The sequence below is a fragment of the Elaeis guineensis genome, chromosome 12 (genome assembly GCF_000442705.2).
Source record: "Elaeis guineensis isolate ETL-2024a chromosome 12, EG11, whole genome shotgun sequence".
In the NCBI taxonomy this organism is placed as follows: domain Eukaryota; kingdom Viridiplantae; phylum Streptophyta; class Magnoliopsida; order Arecales; family Arecaceae; genus Elaeis; species Elaeis guineensis.
Window position 1 is genome coordinate 76,628,399 of NC_026004.2, and position 27,857 is coordinate 76,656,255.

Here is a 27,857-nt window from a genome sequence, read left to right on the forward strand (position 1 = left end):
ACTGACGGACGGCCCGGATGATGCCACGCGGTGGGATCTGGGGAGTCTTCGTTGGCCATGCCTTCATCCGAACCGTTGGGGGCACTATATATACAGAGTCACCCCCACTTGGTTTTTTCACCCTCCTTATTTTACTGTTGAAACTCTGCCCGCGTGAGTCCTCGCTCCAGGTATTCTCCCACTCCACTCTTCGTTTGCAGTTCCTTCTTCTTCTCCTAAGGGCCATTGTCATCTTCCCCACCTTCTTCTTCTTCCTTGCCATCTACTCTGAATCCATGGCTAGGGCATCCCCACAAGGTAGTCGGTTGGGAGAGCCGACCGAAGACACTCGATCGACCCCGGAGGTGGAGGTTTCTTCACTTTCGGGGCCGAACATCGATCGGCTCTGGGAGCAGTATCGCATCCCGGAGCAGTTTCGACTGTTCGCCCCTGGTGCCGATGGTCGGGTTAACAGCCCGCCTAAGGGCCAGGTGGCCTTCTATTTGGAGGACCTCCGGGCCGGCCTTCGATTCTCGATTTCGGAGTTCGTCTGAAATATCTTCGACTATTACGGGCTGTGCCTGGCACAACTCGCGCCGAACTTGGTTCGGCTGATAGTCAGTTTTGCACTTTTGTGTCGGCTTTTGCTGACCGAACCTCGGATCTCCCTTTTTCGAGTCTTCTTTGTCCTCCGACCCCACCCTAAAGCCCGAGGGTGGTGGTACTTCATCCCTCGAAAAGGACTCTCTTTTATTACTGGTCTTCCATCATCCATTCACGGATGGAAGAATCAGTTTTTCTTTGCATCGTCTTCTGCTTCTTGGGGGTTTCCCATCCGTTGGGGGAATCCCCGAACCGAGCCGAATGAGAACAGTCGGGTGGAGGCTGATGATCGGGAGGACTTCCACCGGCTGAAGGACATCTCGATGCCGAAGCAGAGCAAGCTTGTCACCGAGCAGGCCCTGTACGACGCCGGCCTTAGCCCGATCCCCCGTTTAGGTCGGTTTTTCATTTTCCCAACACCTCTTTCTTCTTTTTGCCTTTCCTTTCCGGCGCTGACCATTTATCATCCTTTTCAGATATGCCACCGAGGACACGACTGACGGCAGCTGACGTACGTCAGTACACCGTAAGGAAGAGGCCGGCGCAAGGCGCCGGGCCATCGCAGCCTCCCAAGAGGCCCCGTGCGCCTCCGTCGAGCGAACCGACTGGGTCGGAGGCAGAGCCGGTGATTGCACTGTCAGCGCCGACAGTGCTCGTCGATGTCCCATCCGAGGGACCGTCGGTCGAGGGCGTCGCTTCACCCGACAGACGGGCTGCCGAGTCTGCAGATGGCGCGCCAACCGCTCAGCAGGCTTCGGAAGTTCGGGAGGAGGCCCGCGAACCCGAGCGACCGACGCACGCTGCAGCCGCACCGTCGGTCGAGACCCGGTCGGGGTCAAGCCTGCCATCAATCTCCGACGTCAGGGCCTGGGCGTCTAGCCGAGGCAAGGCTCCCGTGGCGTCGGGTGACGAAGGTCGGTCGGCTGGCAGAGGATCGGCCGACTTTCCACTTCCCGAAGGTGCGTCGGGCCTGGCCAACCACGACTTGGCCAGGAAATTATGCCAGGTGCTCCTCCTTCCCGCCGACATTGATGCAATGAAGAATCAGCGTGTGTCCGACATGCTGTCTTCATTCTATCCGATGATGATCCGGGTGAGTTTCTCTTTCCTCTGACTTTGAATGTAGTTTCATAAATTTGCTTTCTCATCGGTCGGTTTCACCTTGTGCAGCTGGTCTTCAATATCTCAGAGCTGGAGGCCGGATATCGGAAGTTCGGTGAGATGCGTGTGGCGTGGAGGGACAAAGTCGGAGCCCTTGAAGCCGACAAAGTCATCCTCGTCGATCAGCTACAGCAGTCAGTCGACCGGGAGGGCCGACTTGAGGGGGAGGTCTCCCGACTTTCGGAGGAGGTCTCCCGACTCAAGGGGGCCCTGGCGTCGTCAGAGTCGGAACTTCAGTCGGCTAAGGACGACGCAAAGAAGAAGTCTCGGACCATCCGTCGGCTCCGACACGAGCGAGACGGCATCGCCAAGGAGCTGGAGGCCGAATGCGAGTGCCTCCGAGTGAGTCTCAGAAATCTCGCCAAGGCCGAAGAAGGCTTGTCCGTCGCCCAGGCCGATGCGGACATCGCGAAGGCCGAGGCCGAGTCGGCGAAGGAGGCTCTGAGTCGGGCCGTTGAAGTCTTCCGGGACTCGAAGGAGTACCGAGAAGAACTTCTGGAGAGCGGCTACCTCTCGTACCGGGTCGGGTACGAGGATGCTCGGGAAGCCGTTCGAGGCTTGTACCCGGAACTGGATCTCAGCAGCATAGTTCTGCCATAGTCGGAGGCCCCAGCTGCGGAGGAGACGGCCGAACCAGCGTCGGAAGGTCTCTCCACCAGGGCGGAAGCCGAAGAGGATGCAGAGCCGATTGCCGAAGATCAGTCGGCCCCGACTGCAGAAGTCAGAGCCGATCCACCGACCAACTCCCATCGTCGTCCAGTGGAGGATGTTGACTCCGATGATTAGTCGGTTTTGTTTTATGTTTTTGCTCTGACTTGTAATCGGGCTCCGGCCTTCCTTTGTAAACCTTATTTCGATTCTTCAATGAAATCAAAGTTTTTGGACTTAGCTTTTTCTCTGCTTGTTTTCCTTCGTGCGTTGTAGAATGTCTACATAAGTCGCTAACACATATAGGTCGGTAAGGACGTTCGGCAGCTCGTGCCGTCACGAATGTAGAGTAAGTCCCGACTTTGGATCGGCTTCCGATAGTCAAGGTCATCAGTCGGGCGCGTCTGTTGAGTCGGGAGCCGACCGATCGTGATAAAGGTTCGGTAGTCGGGCCTCCACTGACGCGTTCAGTCGAATGTCGTCCGACGCATTCAGTCGGGGAAATGATGACAAGTCGAATCCCGATGCCCTTATGTTGGGTATTCATGCTGCGCCTTTTGATATACGGTGGTAAGCCGAGTATCGTCCGACCGACCGTAGCCCGGTCGGTAAGTCGTCAATGCGACAAAGGTCGCATCGTGCGATAGACGGTGGTAAGCCGAATATCCTTCGATCGGTCGTAGCTCGGTCGGGAGTCGCGACGTCGGTCGCGTAGGCATTTCACCTTTCTTTGGTCGGGGCTCGATCGGCTTGTTAGCCGATGGTCTCTGGCCTGAAAGTTCGACCGTAGAAGGAGTGTCAACTCTCGTCCATCTGGATGCATCAGTCCTTGTAAGGGTCTGATTCATCGTTGGCCATCGAAGGAGTGTCAACTCCCGTTCATATGGGTGCACCGGTCCTTGTAAGGGTCCGATGCATTACCGACGATAAGGCCGTCGGTTTCAGGCGGATACCAAGTCCAAGTCGGTATGTCGGGGCTTGGGCTTGGCGAGCTCCGTTCGTTAGTCGAAGAGTTGAACTCCGAGATTTCAAACCAAGCTCGTATTCTGACTGAACGATTACAAAGTTCATTGGTAATACGACTTCAAGTTGTCGGCGTTCCAAGTTTGGGGAATGGGTTTCCCTTCAAGGGTCTCCAGTCGGTAGGCTCTCGGACCATAAGTGTCTGCTACCTTGTAGGGCCCCTCCCAATTTGGAGCCAACTTCCCTTGATCCAGGGGTTTCGAGACCTTTGCCTTCCTCAGGACTAAGTCACCAGCCCTGAAAAGCTTTGGTCGGACCTTGGCGTTGTAATACCGAGCGACTTTCTGTCGGTACGAAGCCATGCGAATTTGAGCCTCGTCTCGTAGTTCGGGGAGGAGGTCTAGGTCGGCCCTCCGACATTCGGAGTTGTCCGGCTCTTGATACCGCTCGACTCTTGAAGACGGCAGTCCAATCTCGAGCGGGATCATTGCTTCCATCCCGTAGGCCAAGCTGAAAGGTGACTCCCCGGTCGGAACGCGGGGGGTCGTTCGGTAAGCCCACAGAACGGAGCCTAGCTCGTCAACCCAGAGGCCTTTGGCTTCGTTTAGTCGGGTCTTGAGTTCGTGGAGCAAGGTCCGGTTGGTCACCTCGACCTCGCCGTTGGACTGTGGGTGCCCGACTGAAGTCAGTCGGTGCGTGATCTGAAACCTGGAGCAGAAGTCCTTAAAGTCTTGGTTGTCGAATTGCCGCCCATTGTCGGTGATGATCGTATGCGGCAACCCGAACCTGAAGATGATGGACTTCTGGATGAAGTCCTCCATCTTCCGCTCGGTGATCTGCGCCAGGGGCTCGGCCTCCACCCACTTGGTGAAGTAGTCGATGGCGACGACGATGAACTTTCTCTGACCCGACGCTGGAGGAAAAGGACCAAGAATGTCGACCCCCCACTGGGCGAAGGGCCATGGAGCGACAATGGGAGCAATTTGACTGGCCGGTTGGTGTTGAATGTTGGCGTACTTCTGACAAGGTTCGCACCTCCGGACCAATTCGACCGCGTCCTTCCTCATGGTAGGCCAGTAATAACCTTGTCGCAGGACTTTGTAGGCCAGGGACTTGCCCCCCAAGTGACTCCCGCAAATTCCTTCGTGAACCTCTCGGAGAGCGTAGTCGGTGTCGGTCGGTCCCAAGCACCTAAGTAAGGGGAGGGAGAACGACCTCTTGTAGAGTCGGCCCTCCATGATTACATATTGGGAGGCCGACCATCGGAGCCGCTTGGCCTCCGCGGGGTCCTCGGGACCGATCCCGTCGGTCAGATACCGAACGATCGGGTCCATCCAACTTGGTTCAGCCGTTAGCTACTGTACTTCTTCGACCCGATCGATGCTCGGCTGCTCGAGGTTCTCCACGAACGTCCGACCCAAGGAGTCATAAGCCGAAGTCGCCAGTTTGGAGAGTGCGTCGGCACGGGCATTCTCCGACCTAGGGATGTGGAAAATTTCAAAAAACCTGAGGCGAGCCACGAGGTCCTTCATTTTCTGAAGGTATTTGACCATAGTCGGATCTCGCGCCTCGAATTCGCCCTTGACCTGCCCCACGATCAGCTGAGAGTCGGAGAATGCCCGGAGACTGTCGATGCCCAGTTCTTTTGCCATCCTCAGGCCGGCGAGGAGTGCCTCGTACTCGGCTTGGTTGTTGGAGGTCTTGAAGTCGAATCGAAGGGCGTACTCGGTGACCACCCCATCCAAATTCGTGAGCAGGAGTCCAGCCCCGCTCCCCTGAGCGTTTGAAGCTCCGTCTATGTGCAGTACCCAGGTGGAGACCGGGTCTGGCACGGAGACCGCATCTCATCTCGGGTCTTCAACTCCCGACCCTTGGTCGGTTGTTGGGCACTCGGTGATGAAGTCGGCCAAGACCTGAGCCTTCAAGGTAGGCCGCGGTCGGTACTGAATGTCGAACTCGCTGAGCTTCATCGCCCACTTTGCCAGTCGTCCAGATGTGTCCGGTCGGTGCAATATCGCCCTCAGGGGCTGGTTGGTGAGCACCACTATGGTGTGAGCCTGGAAGTACAGACGGAGTCGTTGTGCAGAGACGGTCAGGGCGAAAATCATCTTTTCTGTCTCTGAGTATCTGGCTTCAGCATCGTGGAGCACCTTGCTGGTGTAGTAGATAGGCTGATGGGTTTGGCACTCGTTTTCTCGGACGAGCACCGAACTGATCGCCTCAGAAGATGCGGCCAAGTAGAGATACAAGGTCTCCCCGACCTGCGGCTTTACGAGCAGCGGTGGGGAAGCCAAGTACTTCTTCAGGTCTTCGAAGGCCTGTTGGCACTCATCCGACCAAGAAAAACCATTTGCGTGGCGCAAAGTTTTGAAAAATGGGAGGCACCTTTCAGCTGATCGAGAAATGAATCGGCTGAGAGCGACGATTTTTCCGTTCAGCTGTTGGACCTCCTTCTTGGTGTTCGGACGACGCATGTTGAGGATTGCCTTTATTTTCTCAGGGTTGGCCTCAATCCCCCTCTGAGAAATGAGGAATCCGAGGAACTTCCCTGAGGTCACCCCAAAAGCGCACTTGGTAGGGTTGAGCTTCATTCGGTGTCGTTGAAGGGTGTGGAAGGTCTCCTCGAGATCCTGAACATGGTCTGGGATCTGGGCACTCTTCACCAGCATGTCGTCCACGTACACCTCCATGTTGCGCCCGATCTGGTCTTTAAAGACCTTGTTGACAAGTCGCTGGTAGGTGGCACCAACGTTCTTCAGTCCGAAGGGCATCACTCGGTAACAGTAGAGGCCCTTGGGAGTCACGAAGGCGGTATTGTCCTCGTCCTTAGGCACCATCCGGATCTGGTTGTATCCGGCGAAGGCATCCATGAAGCTGAGCAGTCGAAATTCGGACGTCGCGTCCACCAGCTGGTCGATCTTGGGAAGTGGGAAGCTATCTTTCGGGCAGGCTCGGTTGAGGTCGGTATAGTCGATGCAGATCCTCCACTTCCCATTGGCTTTTTTGACCATGACAACATTGGCGAGCCAATCGGGATACGTGGATTCTCGGATGAAGCCCGCTTCGAGTAGCTTGTCCACTTCTTCATCGATGGCCCTCTGCCTCTCTGGAGCGAAAGACCTTTTCTTCTGCCTCACCGGCCTCATCGTCGGGTCGACGTTGAGTCGGTGGGTTATTGTTTCTGGAGGGATACCCGACATATCTGCTGCCGACCAAGCAAACATGTCGGCATTGGCCTTCAGCAGCTCCGTCAGTCGTCGTCGTTCGGGGTCGGGCAGTTGAGACCCGACCCAAACTCTCCGATCCAGATTTTTCGCTATTGGGATCGCCACGAGCTGCTCGACCGGCGAACCTCGCTCTTTCTCCTCCCGTTGGTCCAGCTTGTCGATTGCCAGGGAGCCGCTCGACTCGTCGTTTTGAGCGAAGATCTGGAAGCATCGTCGTGCGAGCTGTTGATCCCCGTGCATCTCCCCGACCCCATTTTTGGTCGGAAACCGAACGAGGAGATGGTACGTCGAGACGATCGCTTTGAGGGCGTTCAGTTCGGGTCGTCCAAGGATGGCGTTGTAGGCCGAAGGAACTTGGACGACCGCGAAAGTTAAGTGGACCGTGCTTTACCGTGGTTCGGTGCCGGCCGTCATGGGCAGGGTAATTTCTCCCTCTGTCGTGATGGCTTCTCCGGCAAAGCCGATCAAGGGCATGGAGACCCTCTTAAGTCGGTCGGTTGACAGTTGCATCCGGGAGAAGGTCGAGTAAAACAAAATATTTGTCGAACTTCCATTATCAACAAAAATTCATTTTACATCATAATTTGCTATTGTTGCCGACACAACAACGGCATCATCGTGGGGAGTTTGAATGCCCCGAACGTCTTCCTCCGTAAAAGTGATTACGTCGTTCGGGTGCGACTTTTTCGTCGGCTCCCCCACGGACGTCCCCGGGCCCAGCCGCTTGGAGATCATGTTGATGACTCCGGCCGTCGGTTGATTAGTTGCCGCTTCTTCAGTCGGCTTGGGTCGTCGATCGGCAACTGGTTGAGTCGGTGGGCCCTTCCAAAATTTATCGAGATACCCCCGATGGATGAGAGCTTCGATCTCATCCTTCAGCTGGATGCACTGCTCGGTGTTGTGGCCATGGCCTCAGTGAAATCGGCAGTACTTTCGACGGTCGAGGCCTTTTGCCTTCAGAGGCGGAGGCCGTCGCAGGTATTCTTCCCCCTCGATCTCCATTAGAATCTGTGCACAAGGAGCGGAAAGAGGAGTGTAGGAGTCATACCTGGGGTGTGCCGGCCTCGGAGTCTATTGCCGGGGTGACTTTTGGATTCATCGGGGTGGCGAGACCCGACTATCGGTCGGGGGCCTGCTTGGTTCGGTGGGTTCCTGACCTTTCCTTCGCTTCTTTTTCGGGCCTCTGGGCTCGGCCAAGCATCGGTCGGATGCTCCTTTGTCCGTGCGCATGTATTTGTATGCGCGCTCCAGTAGCTCGGCGTATGTCCGGGGGAGGGTCTTGTCCAGAGAGTAGGTGAATCGGGACGCCCTCAGGCCCCGCTTCATGGCTGAGATAGCCATGTCTTCGTTGAGGTCCCGGACCTCAAGCGTGGCCGTGTTGAATCGCGCCATGAAGTGTCGGAGCGTCTCATTTTCCCCCTGTTTGAGGGAGAAAAGGCTGTCCGACGTTCGTGGCGGCTTCCGGCTGGTGCTGAAATGGGCCACGAACGAGTGCTCGAGCTGCCCGAAGGAGTGGATACTTCTCGATCGAAGACTGGAATACCAGGCCCTGGCAGCCTTGCGGAGTGTAGCGGGGAAGTCGATGCAAAAAAGAGCATCGGTTGCCCCTTGAATCGTCATGAGAGCTTTAGGTGGTCGACTGGGTCGGTGGAGCCATCGTATGGCTCCACGTGTGGCATCTTGAACCGACTAGGAATCGGTTCATCGAGGACTAGTCGGGAGAGAGGTTGGGCGGTCTGGAAGTCGACGTCGTTCGAAGACTTCTGGCCATCCATCTGCAACTGCACGAGCCGGCGGTCGATTTCCTCGAACCGGCGCTCGTAGTCGTCCGCCCGTCGATGCTGGGAGACCCCGGGAGTGGAGTCTTTGGAAGATTTCGAGAGGGAGGCCGACGGCGTGCGCGGTCGTTTCTCCTTCCTTGCCCGTTCCAACGGGGAAGGAGAGGGCTGCTGGGACCGTCGGTCATCATGCCAGGGCCGTCCCTCCTCTTCTCCGTAGGAGCACTGTTGGGGGCGCTCGTGCGGAGGTGATGGGGATCGGCGCGGTCGTCGACGGCTGCTTCTGGAGGGCATCGGATGGGCCGTCGGTTGTTGCTGGAGGCTCTTGACTGCATCCGTCAGTACGGTCATCTGCCGTACGATGGCCGCGATCTGCACCTCCGTGGTCACCGTGGGGCGCGGGGAGCTGGGCTCCGCCGCCGGTGGTGGCAGGGAGGCCTCTTCCCGACGGGAAGAGCGCCTCGCCGATCCGGTGATCCTCGATCGTTGGGCTCTTGTCTTTGTCATTCTGTCCCCTTCCTGGCGTGCCAATCTGTTGCGGCCAATCCCCTCGTCGCCTGATCGTCGGGAAACGAGTGCCTGCAAAAAAGGAAGTCCACACTAACCGGAGGTGGCTCCGACGGGGACCCTCCGACGGTCAAGTCAGAGAGGAGACTGGGCAACAGTGAAATGAAGACAGAGAGCTCAATCGAGGGAGAGAGGGAGAGAGGTGCGAGCCTGTGTTTTTGGAGTCAAGAAGTGGGGGGAGCGGATCCCTTGCACTGTTGCCTTCCCCGATTTATATAGTGGAGCACGGTATGGCGCCGTCATTAATGGCGCAGACAAGTGAGGAATTGTCAACTCACTGTAGATTGTCAGAGTCACCGTGAAAGTGTCATGTCACCATGGGGCTGTCAAATCACCAGGGTTGACAATGCCCTCGGTGGGACAATGCCCCTAGATGGCCATGCCGCATGTTGCTGTCAGAACTGACAAGGTCTGGCGGCTGTACGGCGATCAGAGGAGTCGACCGACCCTAGGTCGGTGGCCAGCTGAGTGGCGTCGGGCTCCTCCATTGGTCGGCGAGTCTTACGCAAGTCGGCCATCAGACCTCTGGGTTCAGTCGGTTGGGAAGGGTATGCCCGACATATCCTCAGTCGGTGATGGGCCGTCAATTGGCCGGTGATGGCACCCGTCAGTCGGTCGCTCCGGCCGTCAGTCGGTCGGTCGGTCAGTCCCCTCGACCGTCGGTCGGTCGGTCAGTTCCTTCGACCGTAAGTCGGTCGGTCGGTCCCTCCGACCGTCAGTCAGTCGGTCGGTCCCTCCGGCCATCGGTCGGTCGATCGGTCGGTGGGTATTCCCCAACAAGAGCCATACCAAAAGGCAAATGTGTCTTGGACCTATTCAAGGTCTCTCTCATAGCCTCAAACATCAATGCCGGGAGGTTCAAGGGGGTTTGAGTAATAACATGATACATAATGCAGATGTCCCGACCAGAGAGGAGATCATGTCTACCACTTTTAGGAAAAAATAACTTAGTCACCATGTGGTGTAGTAGCCTCATCTCAATGGAAAGAATCTTTGCCTCTAATTTGTTTAGGCTTCCAGTGAAAGTTCTCCCTAGAATAACATTTATTCCTTTCTCTTTAACTGGGAGTTCCATATTTGTGTATCCCTCACAAGGTAAATGAAGAATTTCCCCCAAAAGCATAGGATCTAGGCTAATTTCTACATCCTTCACTGTAGATTTTACTGTTTCATTGCTGTATCCCAAATTCAGATAAAATTCTCTAACAAGATTTACATAAGTATTTTCTTTTAGGGAGTGTTAGAATTTCCAACCTTGGTCCTTAATTTTTGATTCGATAGAGAACCCTTCCTTTTCAAAAAATCTGAAATCAATATTTTTGCCGGGCTCTACCTTTCTATCGGAGAGGGATACCTTACTAGGGTTGATTGGTGATCGGGTTGTAGCTGGAGCTGAAGCATGAGCAGGGTTTGAAGCAGAAGTGGTCTCGGTTGCTTGTCTCTTCCGGTGCACACTTTCCTCCAACCCGCGAACTGATTTCCTCCTCTGTGGAAGCTTCATCTTCGGAGCCATTTGCACAAGCAGAAATAGCAAGGCACTTAGGAGAGCAAATGTGAGGGAGAGATGAAGGGTTTTTAGTGGAAAGATAAGAATTTTGGAGAAGTGGAGTGCCGATTTGGAGAAGATGGGTAGACTCTAGGGTAAGCTCGAATCGCTCCAAATGAAAGAGGAGAAGGGGAGGAACGTGGTTCCAAGAGGGCGATTTACAGGGTGAGAGACTGTGGGAGAAGGATCTTGAGAGAAAACTTGGATTTGAGGAAGAAGAGAGGGAGACCTTTGGTTCGGTGGAAGGAAGAAGTCGGAGAGTTGGGTCGGCTCAAGGAGAAATTTTCAACAAAAAGAAAGTGCCTGAAGGATTTAGTCAATATTACAAGTTTACCCTAGGGTCGACCTTGAGGGTCGACTCATGGCACAGAGAAAATCAGAAAAATGATGAAAAAATTTTAAAAAAAATTGAAACAATAGGAGAAGTATGTTTACCCAAAAATTGATTATGAGAATGATAATTTTGGGTTTTTGATCTTAAAAGAAAAAGATGAGAATTAAGCTAAAAGGATTTTTGGTGATGATACCTTGAAATCAGAGAGACACTCAAGCAGATGGATCAAGGATTCCTAGTTCTCTCCTAATTTCATAAAATCTATCTTCACTTAAGACCTTGGTAAAGATGTCAGCTAATTATTTTTCAGTACAAACATAGTCAAGAATTATGTCTTTATTTTGGACATGTTCTCTTATGAAATGATGCCTGATTTCAATATGTTTTGATCTAGAATGTTGAATTAGATTTTTAGTCAGATTTATGGTACTAGTGTTATCACATCTTATGGGAGTTTCATTAAGTTTGATACCAAAGTCTTCGAGTTATTGCTTAATCCACAAGATTTGGGCACAATAATTTTCGACTGCAATGTATTCGGCTTCGATCGTAGACAGTGCTACCGAATTTTGTTTCTTGCTAAACCAAGAGATTAGGTTAACTTCAAGAAATTAGCAAGTTTCACTAGTACTTTTTCTATCTAATCTACATCCAGCAAAATCGACATCTGAATATCCTATTAAGTCAATTAATGAGTCTTTAGAATACCATAATCCTAGTGTTTGTGTACCATTTAAATATCTAAGGATTCTTTTAACTGCATTCAAGTATGATTCTTTTAGATTTGATTGAAAACGAGCACACAGGCAAACACTAAATATAATATCAGGTCTACTAGCAGTTAAATATAATAGAGAACCAATCATGCCTCTATAAAATTTTAAGTCTACACTCTTACCTTCTTCATCCTTGTCAAGCTTACATGATGGGTTCATGGGTGTGCCAATTGCTTTGGAGTTCTCCATTCTAAATCTTTTGAGTAATTCTCTTGTGTACTTATTTTGGGTGATGGAGATTCTTTCCTTTGTTTGTTTGATTTGGAGTCCGAGAAAGAATGTAAGTTCTCCCATCATGCTCATCTCGAACTCCTCCTGCATGAGCTTTGCAAAATCTTGACAAAGAGTTTCATTAGTAGACCCAAAAATAATATCATCAACATATATTTGTATCACTAAAATATCATCTTGACTTTTTTTAACGAAAAGGGTTGTGTCTACATTTCCTCTTGAAAAACTATTATTGAGTAGAAATTTACTTAACCTTTCATACCAAGCCCTGGGTGCTTGTTTCAAACCATATAAAGCTTTATTTAATCTAAAAATATGATTAAGAAAAGTATGATTTTCAAAACCTGGAGGTTGTTCTACATAAACTTCTTCAGTAATATATCCATTTAGAAAGGTACTTTTGACATCCATTTAGAATAATTTAAATTTCATAAAGCAAGCATATGCAAGTAGTGTTGGGAATAGTGTCCCAAAGCCAATCGTCAGCTTGTTGATGGTTGTGCTCATTTTTGTATATGTACATAAATTATGAATTAATAAAAATTATTTTGGTATTTTTTATCACAAAATATTTCATCTTCTAATGAACTCCTATATTGTGGTGAAGTCCTTAGGACTATTTAGACTCGACAAAGGAGGATTTATCATTTAGTCCTTAAATCTGTTCGCGATCAAATGATACGTTGTTACCAAGGACGACAACATTTATCAAGCATAGGTCATTGTGTGCCATATAGGTTGGTTATCCTCTTAACCAATGAGTGTGGAGACACTGGTATGGCATACAGGTGAGATGTAAGGGTACATCTGCACTGAACGTGACCGACTCTGGAGCTATTTCTGCTGTCAAGATTTGCTCCGATGGAATATGGGTATAAATGTCCCTCCGACCTGAGACCACCATGGTGACTTGCAAGCAACTCACTGCACTTAAGCACTGGACTACCTGAATTTCTAATTCAGTGACAGAAGACTGCTGGGTGTAGTCAAGTACTTGACTTATCGGTGCGTGTGTTAAGATGGGATTGACCACTCCAGTTCAGGAGCTGTGTACAGTCATGTTTCAATTTAGCAAAACCTTGGCCAGGGTAGTCTTTGTGAGGAGTCACAGGACTGTTTGAGTTGAGCACGATTCGGATGATCTAATCAGGGTTGACAGTTTAACCCTGAGTCATCCTAAACACAGAGGTCAAAAGGATTAATTATACAGTAACCATATTCATGTAGGTTCTGAGTGTTGCGATTGTGACTATTCAACCTATCCAATCATCGGGTACCATTGCTAGAAGGTCACTTCGATTAGTACAGGAATTGGTTCTTGTGCTACCGGCTTAGGTTCGAACTTGTAGGGTCACACACATTGGAGGTTCCTATCTGATCTGATGGCTGATGAAGAGTCCTAATGCTCATGGACTATAAGTCCTATGTATCTGAAACTCTGTGATCAAGAATCAGGATTCTCTGATCATCAGTCCCACACATTTTGGATACCGGGGTCAAGAGTCCACTAGTTTGGGACTCTTCGATCAGGGTTACATATCGATGAATTCTGATGCTCGATTATCCATTGGATTTGGACTCAATATTTATGAGAAGTTTAATTAGTAATTTGATCACTAATTAACTCAATTTGATTGAGTAATTATTTTTAGATCAAGTCCAATTGAATTAGATTCAATTGGGTTTGACCCGATTAGGTTAAGAGTTGACCTAATCATCGAGATGGTTTGGTCCCTGATTTGATCAGGGGTTGGGCTTAATCAATTTTTGATTTGATTAGGATTTTATTAAGCCTAATTAAGCCTAATTAAGTTGGGTTTAAATTAGTCTAATTGGGCCTAACTTATTTGGTTCAATTAGGTTGGTTTAAATAATGAAACCACCTTGACCCATTCTCCCTGCGCCACCTCACTTCCACTGTGCCCATTTGAATTCATGAGAAGGAAGTTCTAATGAATTTTTCCTCACACAAAGCCCTCCTCATGCCCTACTTTAATGCACCAAATGAGTGGATAAGGATGATTGGTTGGCCATTCAAATTCAAAATAAAGTTTGAATTTGGATGAGCAACCAATCTTAGCGCCTTGACCTTATCCTCTTTTAGTGCCCCATTTATTACACGAGAAAATATTTCTCATGAAATCACTCATGCAAAAATTAAGCCATGCCCTCCTCTTCTCACGTCCTTAGTGGATAGGGATAAATTGATTTCCATTTGAATTCAAAATTTGATTTGAATTCAAATGTGCAATTACTCATCTTTATCCTCTTACATGGATAAGATGTTTGACATTATTTTAAAAGGAGGAGAAGAGTGGGGCATGTACAAGAAAAATTTTGGAGAGAAAATCTGGACATGAGGAATCCTTGTGTGCAAGGTGAAGGTCTATATCCTTTCCTGAGAAAAAGAGAAAAAAGAAAGAAAAAGTGTGCGCAGGGTTTCAGTGAGTTCTTCAGGGTTTCAGCCTGGAGTTCGGGAAGTGAGAAGGTGAGCTACGAGTGTTGTGAGCCCACCAAATTTTAGAAAGATCTTCAACATCCTCTCAAGCATGTCTATTGATGATCCAGAGCATCCAAAGAATTGGCAAACATTGATCGAAGGAGTTCGATCAGCATCGACCGTCGAAAGGGCTCTACAATAAGCTAGCACTCGTGAGGAGTCGATCAGATCGGGAGCTTCGTGTGGACGATACATAGAGGCCAGACATGCTATGTGGCTATATCACGATGATCAGACTCTCTCGATGGTGATCAGATTGTGGCGATCTACTACCCGCACAAAGGTATTGTGTTCTGAACACATTACAGTAAAGTGTTTACTGTTCAAATTCGAATTTTAAATTTAAATGCATGCATGCTATATATCATATTTAGATCCTAGTGTAGAATAAATTTTTATTAACTAATTAGATTAATTAATAATTTTTACTATAAAATAGTGATTTTAAAAAAGTTTTAAAATTATCATTTTACCCCTGCACTGAATTTTCCTCATAAATGGTATCAGAGTGGGTTCTTAGATATGATATATATATTTGCATGTATAAATTAAGTTGTAATCTAAAAGTTTAAATTTAAAATTTAAAATTTGAATTTTAAAAGATGTTCAAAATTCAAAATTCAAAAATTTAAAATTCAAAATTTGAAATTTAAATTTTGAAATTTAAAATTCAAAATTTAAAATTTAAAAATTTGAAATTCAAAATTTAAAATTTAAAATTTGAAATTCAAAATTTAAAATTCAAAATTTGAAATTCAAAATTTGAAATTCAAAAATTTGAAATTTGAAATTTATTTAAAATTTAAAATTCAAAATTTAAAATTTAAAATTTAAAATTTGAAATTTAAATTTTGAAATTGGTATATTTATATATACTTGATCCAAGTAGCAAGTAATCGAATTGGGTTGGTTGCCATGGTGGTCCGGTCATAGGAGAAAAGTAGGGTTTAAAGGCCCTCTCTTCCCATTCGATGTGGTCTCCTATGGCGGTAGGGGTGCCGATGTGATTATATCCCATGCAGATGAAGCAGCGAAAAGAATATTCATGATTTATTTTGATTGAGTTATTTTCTGTTATGTAATTTGCAATAGGATTGCTATTTATGAAATGTGCTGATATATTTGTGTAATAAGTCAACATATTTGGTGAACAGAAAATAAAACCTTTCAAATTTGAAAATTATTTTTGAAATGCCAAACCCTGACCCATCAGCCCAAATACTTAATTAAAAGAATTAAGTATTGTCTAGTAGGTCTAGAATTGTGAATTAAGACCTAAGACAATTGCATAAACTTATGGGTCAATGGATTAGATGGATTAGGTCCGTAATTGGGTTAGACCTAAGGTTAGCTTAAAGAAATGGACTAAATTAGAGTAATTGGTCAAATCTAATCAAAAGTTGAATTAGATTAGGTCAAAGATACTCTAGACTCAACTCCAATAGTTGTAGTTGAATGGGTCCATATCTTTAACTAGACCAAGATGGACTTAATTCATGGCTACACGGTGGAACCCTATTTACTAAGTTGATAAAATTAAAACTAATGAACTGGTTGGTGTCTAAGGTAAGTTTGGCAGTTTGACCAGTGGTTTTTAAGTGGGAGCTACTCGCAGTGATTCAATCTCTGACGAGTTAATGGCTTATCCCCACCACTGATCTCACTTACCTGGCCAACCTGGTGAATTAGGTTTTGATTAGATCACTTGGTGATTAGGGCTCACCCATGTCATTAGGTAAATCAGTTTGACTGATTTAGGTGCTCCTAATGCCAGCTTTAAGTAAATCTTTTTTAATCTGACTTGGTGAAGTCAGTGGGAGGATTGAAATTGACTGGATATTTTTTTCTCATCTATTCTTTAATAAAATCTTCAAAAAAAAAATTATTTGATCCTAAAAATGATTAAGTTATATTGATAACTAAGTCATAGCCTCCCATTAAGTGAGTGATAACGAGTCCATTAGTTTAATAATCATTGGAGGTCCAAAGGCCTGGTGCTTATTGACTAATAGAATTATCATTCATAGTATGATAATTTGGTTTGAGTCTTTCTGATGGTGGTTAGGTTGGCCGACCAAAGTCAGGCTTGATCATTTATTGGTCCGATTCACCAAATCAAATCATGTTAATGGTTGGACCTAATCAAATTTTTTCAGTGGAGGCCAAAGCCTACTGATTAGGTTCTGGGGCAAAATTAATTACTAAAAATTGTTTAGAGAAACAACTGATTATGAACCTACCCATAGATGCACATGGGTTGACCAACCAAAGTTGGGCTCGTGTGTAGTTTGTGTGGATTCTAGTACCCACTAAGGAATTAAAGTAATTCCTCGAATTGGAGGTTGAGGCTATCAATTCGTAAAAATATTGGAAGAAACTTTAGACTAAAGTCCAAGTCTTTAGTATTAATAATTTATGTACTAATATAGATCTGATTTTCCTTTATGCAGCTATGGCCACTACCCTATCGCTCCGGTCATTATTAGATAATGACAAGCTCATGGGACCTAATTTCGATAGCTGGTATCGAAAATTAAAAATCATCCTTGAGCATGAGCGGATCCTTTATGTAGTAACGGATCCGGCACCTGAGGAGCCAGCCCTGAACGCTAGAGGGACAGTCCGAGATATTTACCAGAAGTGGCTCAACGACTGCACCAACGTCCGGTGTATAATGCTGGCGGCAATGAATGATGAGTTCAGTCGCAGGTTCGAGAACGCCTAGCCACAGGAGATGCTTCAAATGTTGAATGACTCTTTTGGCACGCCTGACGATGTTGAAAGGAACAAAACTAGTTGTGCTATTTTCAATGCTCGGATGAGGGATGGAGCCTCAGTCACTGATCATATACTGTACATGATCGAAATGATTGAGCACCTAAGTAAACTGGATTTTTCCCTGCACGAGCAGCTCGGTAAGGATGCGATCCTTAATTCTCTTCCCAAGTCCTTCCTTCCCTTCCTTACTCATTTTCGAATGACAAAGCCTGCAGTGAACTACCATGGCTTGTTGGGGTTGCTACAAAACTTTGAGAAGGATCACCAGCTCCATAAGGAGTTGGTGAATGTTGTGGGAGGGTCTTCTTCTGATCGTCGACCCTTTAAGAAAGGGAAGAAGAACAAGAAGAAGAAGAATAAGAAGGTGCAGCTGCATGCTGGGACATCTACACAGGGTCAGACCAAGAAGCGCAAGCCCGATCAGAGCCAGGCGGAGTGCTTCTTTTGTAAGAAGCAGAGGCACTGAAAGAGGAACTGTCCTCTATACATTGCCTCACTGGACCCGAACAGGCCAAAGAAGATGCAAGGTACTTATATGATAACACCTTGCAATTTTTTCATTTGTGATACTACTGCCTGGGTATTGTATACCGGAAGCCCTTATCATATTTGCAATTCGATGCAGGGTCTGCAGGTCAGTAGGAGATTTGATGAAGGCGAGAGGTTCCTGAATGTTGGAGATGGAAGCAAAGTTTCAGTTCTAGCATTAGGAATCATGAACCTTGTAATCAATTCTCAAAATGTAATTCTGAGTGAATGTCACTATTGTCCAAGCTTTTTATTAAATATTATTTCTGTAGGCTTTTTGGCCATGTACGGTTATCAATTTTTAATAAAAAAAAATATTTACAATATCATTTTGAATGGTGTTACAATGTTTGTTGGATAACTTAATAATAGAATTTACTTTCTATCACAATCTGTTAATGTGGTTCAAACCTCCGGTAAATGCCCTAGAATAGATAATGTGTCAGAAGTCTACCTTTGGCACTGTAGGCTAGGTCATATCAATAAGAACAGGATAAACAGGTTGGCTCAAGAAGGAATTCTTGAAGTAGGTGATTGTGAATCACTTCCAACCTGTGAGTCCTGTCTTCTTGGTAAAATGACCAAGTCACCTTTTACTGAAAAAGGTGAGCGAGCCAGTGAACTCTTGGGTTTGATACATTCTGATGTATGTGGACCCATGAGCACAAGTGCAAGAGGTGGATATTTCTACTTCATAACCTTCACAGATGACCTATCGAGGTATGGGTATGTCTATTTAATGAAGCATAAGTCGGAGTCATTTGAAATGTTCAAACTATTTCAAAATGAAGTAGAAAAATAAACTGAGAAGTGTATTAAAACTCTTCGATCTGATCGAGGAGGTGAATACCTTTCCAATGAGTTTCTGACATATCTTGGGGAGAATGGGATTCTCTGTCAATGGACTCCTCCTGGAACACCACAGCATAATGGTGTATCTGAAAGGAGGAATCGGACCTTGTTGGATATGGTTCGATCTATGATGGGGTTTGTTGGTCTGCCGATCTTCCTCTGGGGATATGCGCTCGAATCGGCTTGTTACCTTCTAAATAGAGTTCTGAGTAAGTCTGTAACCAAAATGCCATATGAGATATGGATAGGACGTAAGCCAGTACTCTCGCACCTTAGGGTTTGGGGGTGTCCGACTTATGTTAAATGTTTAATTACGGATAAGCTAGGACCTAGGTCTGACAAGTGTAATTTTATAGGATACCCAAAAGAGACCAAAGGGTATTATTTCTACCTGGCTGATGAGCAAAAGGTGTTTGTCAGCCTTAAGCCAATCTTTTTGGAAAAAGAGTTCCTTGATGAAGGGACTGTTGCCTCTAAGGTCGAACTTGACGAAGTTCGACAGGTGAAAAAACTGACACAAGTTGCTGAACCTGAATTGAATTTGATTAGATCAGATCCGGAGCCCATTGTTCAAGCACCCATAAGGCGATCTGGTAGAGCACCACATCAACCGGACAGATACTATAGTTTCTTGATCCGGGATGACGATCCTATCGAACTTGATGAAAATGATGAGGATCCGATCACCTACATGGATGCAATGTAGAGATCCAACTCTGAGAAATGGCTAAAGGCCATGAAATCCGAAATGGAGTCCATGAAGGTCAACGATGTGTGGACATTGGTTGACCCACCCGAAGGAGTAAAACTCATAGGGTGTAAGTGGGTCTTCAAGAGGAAGAGGGGCGCAGACGAAAAGGTGGAAACCTATAAAGCCCGTCTAGTTACCAAGGGATATCGTCAATGTTATGGTATAGACTATGACGAAATATTTTCTCCTGTGGCAATGCTCAAATCCATTCGGATTATGCTTGCGATAGCTCCCCATCTGGACTATGAAATCTGACAGATGGATTTGGGAGAAGCTTCCTACATCCTAGGGATGAGGATCTATAGGGATAGATCTAAAAGATTGCTTGGTTTATCCCAGTCTACGTACATAGATACTATGCTAAAGAGGTTCAGCATGGAGAATTTCAAGAAAGGCTATCTACCGATAGGCCATGGAATTTCTCTCTCGAAGAGGGATTGTCCGACAACACCTCAAGAGAGAAAGTGTATGGGTAGGATTCCATATGCTTCGACAGTGGGATCTATCATGTATGCCATGACATGTACATGACTAGATGTGGCATACTCACTAGGGGTAGTGAGTAGATACCAATCTGATCCAGGGGAGAATCACTGGAAGGTTGTTAAAACCATCCTGAAGTATTTAAGAAATACTAAGGACCAGTCACTTGTTTATGGTGAATCGGACATGAGACTTATAGGGTTTATAGACTCTAGTTTCCAGTCTAATCACGATGACAGCAAAAGTGTGTCAGGATTTATTTTTACCCTTAATGGTGGGACTATCTGCTGGAAGAGTTCCAAGCAACACACAGTGGCTGATTCAGTTTGTGAGGTGGAGTATGTCGCTGCATCAGATGCTGCCAAAGAAGTGGTGTGGCTGAGGAAATTCATCACCGAGCTCGGAGTAGCACCCTCCCTTGTTGGTCTAGTTCTGCTTTACTGTGACAGACAGCTCTGGAGCCATTGCTCAAGCGAAGGAACCCAAGGCACACCAGCGGACAAAGCATATTCTGCGTCGCTACCATTTCATCCGAGAAATTATGGATCAAGGTGACATCAACCTTCTAAAGATCGACGGAAAGGAGAACCTGGCCGACCCATTCACTAAAGCCATTACGGTGAAGGAGTTCGACGACTACAAGTCGAAGATGGGCATTAGATACTGCACGGATTGGCTTTAGGCCAAGTGAGAGATTGTTGGAAATAGTGTCCCAAAGCCAATCGTCAGCCTGTTGACGGTTGTGCTCATTTTTGTATATGTACATAAATTATGAATTAATAAAAATTATTTTGATATTTTTCATCACAAAATGTTTCATCTTCTAATGAACTCCTATGTTGTGGTGAAGTCCTTAGGACTATTTAGACTCGACAAAGGAGGATTTATCGTTTAGTCCTTAAATCTGTTCGTGATCAAATGATACGTTGTTACCAAGGACGACAACATTTATCAAGCATAGGTCATTGTGTGCCATATAGTTTGGTTATCCTCTTAACCAATGAGTGTGGAGACACTGGTATGGCATACAGGTGAGATATAAGGGTACATCTGCACTGAATGTGACCGACTCTGGAGCTATTTCTACTGTCAAGATTTGCTCCGATGGAATATGGGTATAAATATCCCTCTGACCTGAGACCGCCACGGTGACTTGCAAGCAACTCACTGCACTTAGGCACTGGACTACCTGAATTTCTAATTCAGTGACAGAAGGTTGCTGGGTGTAGTCAAGTACTTGACTTATCGGTGCGTGTGTCAAGATGGGATTGACCACTCCAGTTCAGGAGCTGTGTACAGTCATGTTTCAATTTAGCAAAACCTTGGCCAGGGTAGTCTTTGTGAGGAGTCACAGGACTGTTTGAGTTGAGCATGATTTGGATGATCTAATCAGGGTTGACAGTTTAATCCTGAGTCATCCTAAACACAGAGGTCAAAAGGATGAATTATATAGTAACCATATTCACGTAGGTTCTGAGTATTGCGATTGCGACTATTTGACCTATCCAATCATCGAGTACCATTGCAAGATGGTCACTTCGATTAGTACTGGAATTGGTTCCTGTGCTACCGGCTTAGGTTCAAACCTGCGGGGTCACACATATTAGAGGTTCCTATCTGATCTGATGGCTGATGAAGAGTCCTAATACTTATGGACTATGAGTCCTATGTGTCTGGGACTCTGTGATCGAAAATCAGGATTCTCTGATCACGAGTCCCACACATTTTGGGTACTGGGGTCAAAAGTCCCACTGGTTTGGGACTCTTCGATCAGGGTTACATATCGATGAATTCTGATGTCCGATTATCCATCGAATTTGGACTCAATATTTATGAGAGATTTAATTAGTGATTTGATCGCTAATTAACTCAATTTGATAGAATAATTATTTTTGGATCAAGTCCAATTGAATTGGATTCAGTTGGGTTTGACCCGATTAGGTTAAGAGTTGACCTAATCATCGAGATGGTTTGGTCCCTGATTTGATCAGGGGTTGGGCTTAATCAATTCCTGATTTGATTAAGATTTTATTGAGCCTAATTAAGCCTAATTAAGTTGGATTTAAATTAATCTAATTAGGCCTAACTTATTTGGTTCAATTAGGTTGGTTTAAATAATGAAACCACCTTGACCCATTCTCCCTGTGCCACCTCACTTCCACTGCGCCCATTTGAATTCACGAGAAGGAAGTTCTCATAAATTTTTTCTCATGCAAAGCCCTCCTCACACCCTACTTTAATGCATCAAATGAGTGGATAAAGATGATTGGTTGGCCATTCAAATTCAAAATAAAGTTTGAATTTGAATGAGCAACCAATCTTAGCGCCTTGATCTTATCCTCTTTTAGCGCCCCATTTATTACATGAGAAAATATTTCTCATGAAATCACTAACGCTTAAATTAAGCCACACCCTCCTCTTCTCACACCCTTAGTGGATAGGGATAAATTGGTTTCCATTTGAATTCAAAATTTGATTTGAATTCAAATGTGCAATTACTCATCTTTATCCTCTCACGTGGATAAGATGTTTGACATTATTTTAAAAGGAGGAGAAGAGTGGAGCATGTGCAAGAAAAATTTTGGAGAGAAAATCTGGGTGTGAGAAATCCTTGTGTGCATGGTAAAGATCTATATCCTTCCGAGAGAAAAAGAAAGAAAAGAAAGAAAAAGTGTGCGCAGGGTTTCAGTGAGTTCTTCAGGGTTTCAGCCTGGAGTTCGGGAAGTGAGAAGGTGAGCTATGAGTGTCGTGAGCCCACCAAATTTTAGGAAGATCTTCAACATCCTCTCAAGCATGTCTGCTGATGATCCAGAGTATCCAAAGAATTGACAGACATCGATCGAAGGAGTTTGATCAGCATCGGCCGTCGAAAGGGCTCTACAACGAGCTAGCACTCGTGAGGAGTCGATCAGACCGAGAGCTTCGTGTGGACGATCCGCAGAGGCCAGATACATTGTGTGGCTGTATCACGATGATAAGACTCTCCCGACGGTGATCAGATTACGGTGATCTACTACCCACACAAAGGTATTGTGTTCTGAACACATTACAGTAAAGTGTTTACTATTCAAATTCGAATTTCAAATTTAAATACATGCGTGCTATATATCATATTTAGATCCTAGTATAGGGTAAATTTTTATTAATTAATTAGATTAATTAATAATTTTTACTGTAAAATAGTAATTTTGAAAAAGTTTTAAAATTATCATTTTATCCTTGCACTGAATTTTCCTCACAAGTAGAAGTCTAATTGCCTCTAATCTAGCAACAGGTACAAAAGTCTCATCAAAATCAATTCTTTCTTCTTGATTATAACCTTTTGTAATCAATCTTGCTTTATTTCTTATTACATTTTCATGTTCATCCAATTTATTCCTATATACCCATTTTGTGCCAATTATTGAATAGTCTTTAGGTCTAGATACTAAGGTCCATACATTATTTCTTTCAAATTGATTAAGCTCTTCTTGCATTGCATTAATCCAATTATAATCTTTTTTAGCTTCGTCTATAGTTTTAGGTTCAAGATGAGAGACAAAAGCAAAATGATTGAATGCATCTTTAAGTGAGGAACGAGTTCTTACACCATGCGTAGGATCACCAATGATTAGTTCCTTGGGGTGATTGTGATCATACCTCCATTCTTTGGGTAGATTATTTGTACCTTGAGGTTGTTCTTGTTGTTCTTCACCTTCCTCATCCTGTTTGTCTTCATGTTCTTCATCATCTTGAATTGTTGAATCTTTTAGATTGATCTCCTTTATCCCTTCTATAAGAGGATCTGCATCATCAAAACCTTCATTCTTCCTTGAAGGAAGATTGTTAGTTTCATCAAAGACAACATATATTAACTTCTCTACTACTAAGGTTCTTTTGTTGAAAACTCTAAAGGCTTTATTAGAAGAGGAGTAACCAAGAAAAATCGCTTCATCAGATTTTGCATCAAATTTTCCTAGTCTTTTTTTACCATTATTTAACACAAAACATCGGCAACCAAAAATATGAAAATATGCAATGTTTGGTTTTCTTCCTTTCCAAAGTTCATAGGGAGTTTTCTTTAAAATTTATCTGATTAAAGTACGATTTAATATGTAACATGCCGTGTTAATTGCTTCTGCCCAAAAGTATCTGGAAAGGTTGCTTTCACATAGCATGGTACGGGCCATTTCTTTAAGGGTTCTATTTTTTCTTTCTACAATCCTATTTTGTTGGGGTGTCCTAGGTGCCAAAAAATTATGGCCTACTCCTTTTTTATCACAAAACTTTTCAAAATCTTGGTTTTCAAATTTTGTTCCATGATCACTTCAAATATTTTGAATTGAAAAACCTTTCTCATTTGTGACTTTTCGATAAAATTTAGAGAAAACTTGAAAAATTTCATCCTTGTGTGCCAAAAAAAAAACTCATGTAAAATGAGAGAAATCATCAATAATTACAAAATCATATCATTTTCCTCCTAGACTAGTAGTTCTAGTAGGTCCAAATAAATCCATATGCAATAATTCTAATGGCCTAGAAGTTGAAATAATATTTTTAGATTTGAATGAAACTCTTGTTTGTTTACCTAGTTGGCATGCATCATAAATTCTATCATTTTCAAAGTTCAATTTAGGTAAACCAATAACCAATTCTTTCTTAATGAGTTTTGAAAGTGAATGCATGCTAATATGTGCAAGCCTATGATGCCAAAGCCAACTAGTCTCATTAATCTTGGCATTCAAGGATACTAGACATTGTATGTTTATTTTGGATAGATCATTCAAATTTACCATATAAATATTGCCATGTCTATGCCCAACAAATTTAATGCCTTCATTAATAGGACTAGTTACAATGCAAACAGAAGATTCAAAGATAACTTTGTATCCTTTATCACAAAATTGACTGATGCTTAATAAATTATATTTTAAACCATCTACTAATAAAATATTTTTAATATACTTGGAGGGAGTGATATCAATGTTACCTATACCGATGATCTTTCCTTTGCCATTGTCTCCAAAGGTGACCATCCCTCCATTTTTAGCATCAAGTGTGATGAATTAGGATTCATCACCAATCATGTGTCTCGAGCATCCGCTATCAAGATACCATTTTCGGTTTGCTCCTTGGGATGCTAGACACACCTGCAAGCAAAAGTCAAGTTTTTACTTTAGGTACCCAAGCTTTCTTGGGTCCTTTTTGGTTAGTCATAATGGTTCCTTTTGGAACCCATATTTTCTTTGCATTAGAATTTAAGAATTTGTTACAAAGATAAGTGTATGACTTGTGACCTATTTTACCATATTTGAAGCAAGTAATATTTGAGAACTTGTTGTTTGAAGAGTTTACATAGATATTTTTTTGAAACGTTTATTTCTTTAAGGGGTTGTAACCAAGACCAGCCTTATCATAAATGATCTTTTGATTTTCAAGAATCATATTAAGTTTATTAGAACTGAAGGTAAATTTTTTAACTATTGATTTTAACTTGGCAATTTCATTCTTTAAGTTCAGATTTTCTTGAAATAGGGTAGATTTTTCATTTGAAATGCTCTCATTTTGTTTTAGGATTTTTTGATTTTAACTCTTTGTTCTTTACCCCTAGCTTCTTTAGTTCATCAATTAAATCATAAAAAGCTTCATGAAGTTCTTCAAAGGTGAAGTCAACAGGAGTTGCAGAATTTACCTCATTTTTATGTGCCATAAGGCACAAGTTGGCTTGTTCATTTGAGTCTTCTTCTTCGGAGCTTGACTCATCACTTCCACTTCAAGCAGCCATCATGGCCTTCTTCTTGTACTTCTTGAGACCCTTCTTCAGTTTTGGGCATTCAGACTTAAAATATCTCAATTTTTTGCATTCGTAGCAAATAAGGGGTTGGTCTTTATCCTTTTCTTTGCTATATTTTCTTTTTGTGGGTGGCCTCTTCCTCATTCCTTGTTTCTTTTTTCTCAAAAATTTCTTAAACCTTCTAGTGATGAGAGTCATTTTTTCATCCTGCTCTTCATTTTCAGTATCATCAGTTTCTTCATCAAGTTGAGCCATGAATTTGAGGGCGATTGTCCTCTTCTTTTTGACTTCTTCTTCTTGATGTTGTTTCATGCTCAGTTCATGTGTCATCAGTGAGCCTAGAAGCTCTTCCAAGGATAGAATGTTCAGATCCTTGGCTTCTTGGATAGCGATCACTTTGGCTTCCTAAGTTCTTGGTAAGGACCTAAGAATCTTTCTCACGAGGTCACTGTTAGAATAAGACTTACCAAGACTTTTTAAATCATTTATAATATCAATAAAATGAGTAAATATTTTAGTTATAGATTCATCATGCTCCATTTTAAAAAGTTCATATTTATGCACGAGCATGTTAATTTTGGATTCTTTCACTTGATTAGTTCCTTCATGAGTTACTTCTAATCTATCCCATATTTTCTTAGCAGACATACATGTTGAAATACGATTGAATTCATTAACATCTAGGACACAATACAAAATATTCATGGCTTTAGCATTTAGTTGAGCCATTTTCTTATCAACCTCATCCCATTTTTTTCGGGTTGGGTTGATTCCACACCATCAATAATTTTAGTGGGTGTGTGTGGTCCATTTACAATGATACTCCACATATCATAGTCAAGTGCTTGAATGAAGATTTTCATTCGAGCTTTCCAATAGGTATAGTTTGATCATTGAAAAGTAAAGGTCGGTTAGTGGACTACCCCTCAGCTATAGAAGTGCCAACTTGAGTTGCCATAAATCTTTAGCTCTTTGATGGTTAAATCAAAGTAGGGCTAGAGCACCGAGCTCTGATACCACTTGTTGCCCAACTATGCAACCCAAGAGGGGGGTGATTGGGTTTTTAAAAATTTAAACTTAACTTACAACTATGAAGATTATTTAACAATGAGCAAGATAAGTATAGAGAGTGTAATTTATGCAAGAATAATAGTTGGATGCTAGAATGTAAGAGAATAAAGAAGTTTGAAAGGAGAGTAATTAAGCACAACACAAACAAGAAGATTTATAGTGGTTCGGTGCCAACCTTGCACCTACATCCACTCTCCAAGCTCCTACTTGGAAATTCCAATCCATTAAACTGTATTCAATCTGAATACACTCGTTGAAACCTCCGACTCTAGCTATCTCAAGCTAGACCACTTATTTTTTGGGTACAAGCCAACTCAATACAATCTGATTCAAGGTTTGGATCAATCTTCCCACATTTTGGAACCCTTCTAAAACAAAAACAATAACTCAAAAAAGAGTATTACAGTTAATTGCACAAAAATACAGATGAAGCTCCTTTAATGAGTGAATGAAGCTTTAAATATACTTTACTCAATTAGAAGGAAGCTCTTCCTGATTTTCTCAAGGTGGTTGGAGACTTGAATGAGCTTTTGAGGAGTTGGTGAACTTGAATTAAAAGCTTCTTGAACTCTTTAAGTGGGCTCTTGCTTAAGGTTGACAAGAATGCTTGAAGAACCTTTTTCAAAATTACTTCTTTTTTTATTCCCTCTTTTAAGTCCCTTTATATAACTTCAAATAATGGTGGAGAGTAATCTGAGTTGAAATAGAACTATTAGAGCACATTAAATGAGCATTAAATGCAATTGAAATGGGTTAAAAACTAGCCGTTACAGAATTTTTCCGTCACAAGGGTTGACTCATGCTCATGGGTTGACTCATGGGGTCGACCTCTGTGGAAAAGAGCAGAAAATAACTGTTCTATAATTTTGGCCTGCAGAGTAGCAGAGGTCGACTCATAGGATCGACTCATGCCAAGGGATCGACCAATGGGATCGACTCACAGAGTGTGCCAGCCAAAATTTCTACGTGCCGTTCAGCTCTTTAAGCCATGAGTCGACTCACGGGGTTGACTCAAAAATAGAAACTTGATTTTCTTACAAAATATACTTCTAAAAATATTGAAATTTCCTCCAATAGATTGCACGTCTTTTGTTCTTGCTTTTGAGGCTTCTGAATCAGGTCTTGATAAAATTATGATTTTGCCCCTGAAATGCAATACGTCTTTTTTCAAGCCAAAATCATTAGTAATCTCCTCAAATACTTTGTAATCATCAAAATCAATTCAAGGAGCAATAGAAGTATATAAATGAGCACTAGAACTAGAGTCAAGCACCCAACTGGATGCAGAAAAAATCGTAAGGTTAGATT